General features: G+C 40.7%; 1 long non-coding RNA gene across 1 annotated transcript in view; it reads left to right on the top strand.

Annotated features, from left to right (window-relative positions):
• Positions 1-7,637, top strand: part of LOC310750723 — an 84,081-nt gene that overhangs the window by 49,358 nt on the left and 27,086 nt on the right. The gene's annotated exons all lie outside the window — the stretch shown is intronic.

Consider the following 7,637-nt stretch of genomic DNA (forward strand, 5'->3'; position numbering starts at 1 on the left):
GCTGCACTGTGCTGAGACCTTAGGGTGAAGCGCGGGTAGTAAATGATTAACTGAATCAGCGCGCCCCGGGTTTGATCCTGCACCCACCCACCTGGGAGTAAAGTCCCTTTGGATCTACAGGGTCATGTATTTCTGAGCAATCATAAAAAAGTAAGACTTTTTAAAAATTAGCCGGAATAATAATTCCTGCCTTTACTGCTACATGTTGTGTATGTGTGGGTTTGTGAGCAACACACTCGCGCAGCTATGCTAAAGGCGGATTCCTCCAGAGTTTTCTCACTTCCGCCCTGGGAATCGCCCAAAATAGCTCTCGAAAGTGAACCAGGCACGCGGGCGGCGCCTGCGCCAGAATAACGCTTGACAAGCGCACCGTCAGAGAAAAAAGCTGCAGCTGGAGGTTTCAGAAGTGCGCGCTTCCCTCCCGCCCCGTGTTTAATGGGAGCATCTCAACCTTAGGCTTTCAAGAGGACTAGCGGCATGAGCTTTTGCAGAGCCGTGAAGTGTGCCCTACTTTTGTAAATTCGTTCGTTCTACACACACACACACACACACACACACATAAATGGAGAAAAATACTTCTGAAACAGTCTAACCTAAGAAGTATTGTGCATTGCTATACAAAACGTGAAAGTGTACAAATGGTGATTCACAATTGCACTACATATTTAGTGGTGACAAAACTGTAGCTTTGCCATGCTAATTTTAACAGACCATTAGGAGGGGAAACTATTGTCTCTTGAATTCTAAACCAACAGAAACGAAAAAGTTCCCCAATGTTTTAGGAAAATGAGTTTCAGTAACTACAAACCCTGAAATTTTGGATCCCCTCCGAAACCAGTGCCACAGTTTCGTAGGATGTATCAATTACTCATTACTAAATGCAGGGTCCCCATTACAACTCCTGACAAAACAACTACAAAACTTTGGCACTTGTTTGGACGGGACCCAAAATTTCGGATTTCCTAGTTAAGGAAGCTAAAAATACAGGCTCTCTCACAGGCCCAGAGAGAGCTGGAACACTGCCTGCTTTTGAGGCCCGCATAACAAACCCCACTGACACCAGATGAAAACAGATGGGCCTACGGGGAGGGCAGGTGCCCCCTTTAAAGCAAATAAATAAATAATAACTAACCAATTGCATCACTGATAACTGGGTTCTGCAGCCCCGCCTAAAATAAACCCTGCCTACAGCCATGCTTGGGCCTCATTTGCCCATGCCTCTTGCTTGCTGAGAGCCAGCTGCACGGTTTCCGTTAGGAGAGTTCTGAGGAGCACAGCCAGCCTGCATCTGAGAGATAAGTTTTGTCTAGCAGCCGGACTCTGGGATATAAAATTGCTGGTATTCATTGCCTGTAGAGGTTTGAGCGTATAAACCAGAGCTTTCCAAACTGTGTGTCATGACACGTTAGTGTGTCGGCTGCAATGTGTAGGTGTGTTGCATGAACGCTCCTTGCCAGGGCTGGAAAGGGGTTAGTTTAACCTCTGGTTTGCTAGTAAAACTGAATTACTGTACTGTGTTGCAAAATGATGCATGTCTAAAAAGTGTGTCACTAACATGAAAAGTTTGGAAAGCTCTGATACAGGCCTTTGGGAAGCTGGAAATTCCAGTCAAGAGAATGACTCAGCTCAGCAACGTCATGGCTGTATATGGTGGGCTGTACTGAGTAAAGAGCTGAATGGGCACGATAAATAATAAACCTCTGGCTTTAAAAAACGAACAAACTGTTTCTATACTGCCCAGGCCAGTATAGGCACCCTGCCACTGAGCTAATATGCATAATTCAAACAGATCACACTAATGACTTAAATCCCTTGCAGAAAGGGAAGCAAAGAAATGAAGGGAACAGAAAGAAACATCAGTTGTGTTATAGAGCTACAATATAAGGCTCCCTTGCAGGATTGTTGGTGATAATGTGTTGTAGTGGTGAGAGTGCTCCAGATTCAATTTACCGTATTTTTCAGTCTATAAGATGCACCCGACCATAAGATGCAGCTAGTTTTGGGAGGAGGAAAACAAGAAAAAAATATAGAAGCCAAAACAGCAAGAAGGATCGCTGCACAACGATTCTTCTTGCTGTTCTGGCTTCAGCAACAGCTGCGCAGCCTGCATTTGCTCCATAAGACGCACAAACATTTCCCCTTACTTTTTAGGAGGGAAAAAGTGTGTCTTATAGAGTGAAAAATACGGTACATCTCTGCAGTGAAGCTCATGGGTGACCTTGGACCAGTCACCACATCAAGACATAGTGTGTTTTTATTGTGATGAAAACAAGCCCAGTTTCCCCCTGGGCCGATGTGTTCTCCCCACACTTGCACTCTCCTCCTGCTGCATGGCCACAAGGATAAGATGGGGAGTTTTCACTTCTGATTTGATTAAACAGAGTTCAATGCTGGATCTGAACCATACACTCTTCTTAATTGTAAACAGTGGTTTCTTGAAAACCACCCAGCTTCATAAACAATGGTTTTAAGTTTTCTTAATAATAAATATTAATAATTTTATTATTTGTACCCCATCCATCTGTCTGGGTTGCCCCAGCCATTCTGGACAACTTCCAACACATATTAAAACATAATAAAACATTAAACATAAAAAACCTTCCCTATACTGTACAGAGCTGCCTTCAGATGTTTTCTAAAGGTTGAATACTGTAGTTACTTATCTGTTTGACATCTGATGGGAAGGCAGGCACCACTACTGAGAAGGCTAGTTTTAAACAAGCTACAGTGGTACCTTGGGTTACATACGCTTCAGGTTACATATGCTTCAGGTTACAGACTCGGCTAACCCAGAAATAGTTCTTCAGGTTGAGAACAGAAATCGTGCTCCGGCGGCGCGGCAGCAGCAGGAGGCCCCATTAGCTAAAGTGGTGCTTCAGGTTAAGAACAGTTTCAGGTTAAGTACAGACCTCCGGAACGAATTAAGTACTTAACCTGAGGTACCACTGTATTTGTTGTTTGTTGTTTAGTCGTTTAGTCGTGACTGACACTTCATGATCCCATGGACCAGAGCACACCAGGCACTCCTGTCTTCCACTGCCTCCCGCAGTTTGGTCAAAGTCATGCTGGTACCTTTGAGAACACTGTCCAACCATCTCGTTCTCTGTCGTCCCCTTCTCCTTGTGCCCTCCATCTTTCCCAACATCAGGGTCTTTTCCAGGGAGTCTTCTCTTCTCTTCTCATGAGGTGGCCAAAGTATTGGAGCCTCAGCTTCACGATCTGTCCTTCCAGTGAGCACTCAGGGCTGAGTTCCTTCAGAATGGATAGGTTTGATCTTCTTGCAGTCCATGGGACTCTCAAGAGGTTCCTCCAGGACCATAATTCAAAAGCATCAATTCTTCGGCAATCAGCCTTCTTTATGGTCTAGCTCTCACTTCCATACATCACTACTGGGAAAACCATAGCTTTAACAATACAGACCTTTGTCGGCAAGGTGACAAGCTATAGTAATCATTAAACAGCACCACAAGCTATTCTGTAAGCTCTTCCTTATGGCTGCACTGAAGGAGGAAGAGGAGTGTATGAGCCTGGAGAGAAGCTAGACGCATTCCCATCATAACAAGCAATGGTTTGTCATCATCAGTACGCCTACTGAAGACTTTGAAATGCCAACAGGCATTTTAAATGAATTCCAATTTTATGGTTTAAGATGGTTTTTATTTTATTTTATTGGTTACTTGTACAGTATTTAGAGACTACTCTAATTAAGTGGTATATAATTTGGCCAGATAAATTAATAACTACATAAATGTGCTATCTGAACACAGCCACTATTTCTCAGTCTAACCTGCCTCACAGAATTGTGAAACTAAACAGTGGAGGGCGGGGGAATCACTCTCTGCTTTGAGTTCCATGGAGGAAAGATGGGATATAATATAATAAAGAAGCCTGAGTTTCACATACAAATAAAAAGTTTTTTGCTTGCCTACGGCCTAAAACACAAGAAATGGTTTGCTTTTGGCTGTATTTAAACAAATTTCTGGGCCAGCTTTCCTTTAAGAAAACAACCATAGATGTTTTATAAAGCTCTTGGTGATCCTTGGTTATTGATTCAAGCACCAAACAGATGTTGGTAACACAATTATATGCAACTTCCTGGCAATGCTCTTAAAATGCATGCCTGCTGCAGGGTTTTTGAGCCACCAATGCAATCTTCCTCAACCTGATGCCCTCCAGATGTTTTGGGTATAATTCCCACCTGCTCCAGCCAACATGTGGAAGGCAGCAGCTTAGGAAAGGTTGTACCACAGTAGGCCAGCCAACATAGTTCCCTCCAGATGTTTTGAGACTGAGACTCACAGCATCCCTGACCATGGGCCATGCTAGCTGGGACTGATAGGAGCTGTAGAGAAGAACATCTGGAGGCCATCAGGTGGAGAAAGGCTGCTGCAATCCACAACATCTGGGGGTACCAGGTTGGCTACCCCTGCACCAGAGTTCAGTTTCATTTTTGGTTAGAGCAGCTAGCAGATTTGTGTCATTTTTTTGGTACCTGTTTATCTACAAATGCACATGTTGAGCAGGGTGGAGCGAGCTGGCATCCAGTCAGATAGTGCTAGCCTTCAAAGCAGCATCAGTTCCCCCCAAATCAAACCACATACCTGTGGAACCACTGCCAACCTAATCCCAGCCCTGCCCATCTGCAAAAATGTCTATCAATGTAATGCTGGCTGCATTACAATTCCGAGCTGGAGTTTTGCCCAGCACAACACCTCAAGGAACACCTCAAGGAACGTGTGGTCTGTTGCGGCTATTCATTTACTGCTATATAGAAATGTATGAGTCACCTTAAGGTACGAGTCATGCTTAAAGTATGAAACTCAAAACATATAGGGGCAAACAAAAGATAAGCTTTTTAAAACTACTCAGATATAGTTAGTTAAAACCATAAAGGAATAAATGGCAGCAACAAATACCCTTTAGAAAATTGCATATGCTAATTTATCTGTATACAGTGGTACCCCAGGTTAAGTACTTAACCTGAGGTACCACTGTAGATGCAATTTCAGGTGGAATTTCAAAGGGGAGGGGACACAAATTCTGACTCTTGCTGTTGGGGCTTGCTTTGAGGTATGGGGTGGCAACAGGATTTTCTGGGTCGAATAGCAGCTATAAAGATGAATGTATTGCCTAAAATGTTGTTTTTGTTTCAAACATTACAAATTGTGGACAAGATGGAATGTTTTAAGAAGTGGCAGAAAGATATTTCTAAATTTGTCTGGCAGGGCAAGAAGCCTAGGATAAAATATAAGATTTTGACTGACGCAAAAGAAAGGGGTGGCTTCGCCCTGCCAGACTTCAGACTCTATTATGAGTCAGCAGCATTCTGCTGGTTGAAAGACTGGCTGCTTCTTGAAAACAGACATTTTGGATTTAGAAGGCTTTAACAATGTGTTTGGATGGCATGCATATTTGTGGTATGACAAGGTTAAAGCTCACAAAGCGTTTAAGAATCACATTGTTAGGAGATCTTTGTTTAATGTTTGGACTAGATATAAGGATTTACTGGAAAACAAAACCCCAAGGTGGTTGTCACCAATGGAAGCGAAAGCTCAGAAAAAACTCAATATGGAGGCCAGTTGGCCAAAATATTGGGAAATTTTGGAGCAAGAAGGAGATAGACTGAAATTGCAGAGTTTTGAGAAATTAAAAAACAAAGTCCGAGACTGGTTACATTATTTTCAGATAAGGGAGGTATACAATTTGGACAGGAAAATTGGCTTCCAGGTGGAAAAATCTAAATTAGAAACAGAAGTGCTAGAACCTAAAACTAAAATTATGTCAAAAATGTATAACTTGCTGCTGAAATGGAATACACAGGATGAAACGGTTAAGTCAGCTATGATTAAATGGGCACAAGATCTTGGACATAACATCATGTTTGCTGACTGGGAACAGTTATGGACCACAGGTATGAAATTCACGGCATGTAATGCCTTAAGAGAGAATATTATGAAAATGATATACAGGTGGTACATAACCCCAGTCAAGCTCGCAAAAATATATCACTTGCCCGATAATAAATGCTGGAAATGTAAGGAAGTGGAAGGTACATTTTTTCACCTATGGTGGACGTGCCCAAAGATCAAGGCCTTCTGGGAAATGATTTATAATGAAATAAAAAAGATATTTAAGTATACTTTCCTGAAAAAACCAGAGGCTTTTCTCTTGGGTATAGTCGGCCATTTGGTGCCAAAGAAGGACAGAATCTTTTTTATGTATGCTACAGCGGCAGCAAGAATACTTATAGCAAAGCACTGGAAGACTCAAGATTTACCCACTCTGGAAGAATGGCAGATGAAGTTGATTGACTGTATGGGACTGGCAGAAATGACCGGCAGAATCCGCGACCAGGGAGAAAAGTCAGCAGAAGAAGATTGGAAGAAATTTAAGGAATATCTACAGAAATATTATAAAATTAATGAACTTTGAAAAGATGTTGGTTTGAACTTTGGTGGTCTCCAGCTGTTATGATAAAGATAATGGGGATTATAATGGCTTTTGTTACTAAATTTAAAAGAAAAAAGTTGAGTGGAAAATAAGGTGATATTTTAAAAGGAATGTTAAGAGATTAGGATTTGCTGAATTAACAAATTGAATTAGAGAACAAGAAGGGGAGGTATGAGGAAGTCAAAGAAACATGGGACTGAAAAACTGTTATTGAAACTGAACTGTTTTTAATATTTTTCTTTTTCTTTTTCTTTTTGTCTTTATATAAAATTGGAAAATTTAATAAATATTCATTAAAAAAAAAAGGATTTTCTGGGCTCTCCACCGCCTCCCCAATCTTTTATTTTCAATTATTACTAACAATTTAATTATATACCGCCCTTCACCCGAAGAACACAGGCAGTTTACAGTATAAAAAGAGTGATTCACAACATATGTTAAAGGGTACAGAAATGATCTGATAACAATGAAAGAATAACAATATAAACAATGCAAAAAAGAGAAAACATACTGGAATTAAGGCAAAACATCACACAGACAATATATGCTTTAAATATACAGGACACAGGTAGGAGAATGGTAAGAAAATTAGAATAACTATCAGGGGTTAATTGACTTTCAATTGTGTTATAATGCTAATTTCTCTTTGCAGATTTAGATCCACCAGCATTTAGGAACACCAAGGGCAGATACAGTCCTATAGAAGTCCTACTAAGGCTAAATATGAAATTTAAATAAAGTTTACATTGCAGTCAGCAGGCTTGGGAACATGGCCAATTATTGCTACGTCTATTGAAACTTTTTGTGAAGACAAAATATTCAAAATATAAACAATAATAAACTGTAAAATAAAATTTTATTTTTCAAAATACGTAAAACAAAACCTACTAAGTTTATTTTTGTATACTTGCACTTTATTTATATTTGACAAAATTTCTCCTACATTTTCTAATTGCAAAGTCTTTGATCAGATCCTCAAAACTAATCTTACGTAACACATCTGCTTCTGTACCTGCCTTGTTGCATAATTTTTAATGTACCTCAGCTGAAAAAATGAATGCTCAGCTGAGCAATTAGTGACCATTAATGTTAAAAATCTGGCAATGGAAACATTCTGTGGTGCCCCCCCTTCCCTTGATGTCCTAAACATGTGCTTATTTTGCTTAATGGTTAATCCAGCCCTGGAC

The sequence above is a fragment of the Podarcis filfolensis genome (assembly GCF_964270895.1).
Source record: "Podarcis filfolensis genome assembly, chromosome: 15".
NCBI lineage: Eukaryota > Metazoa > Chordata > Lepidosauria > Squamata > Lacertidae > Podarcis > Podarcis filfolensis.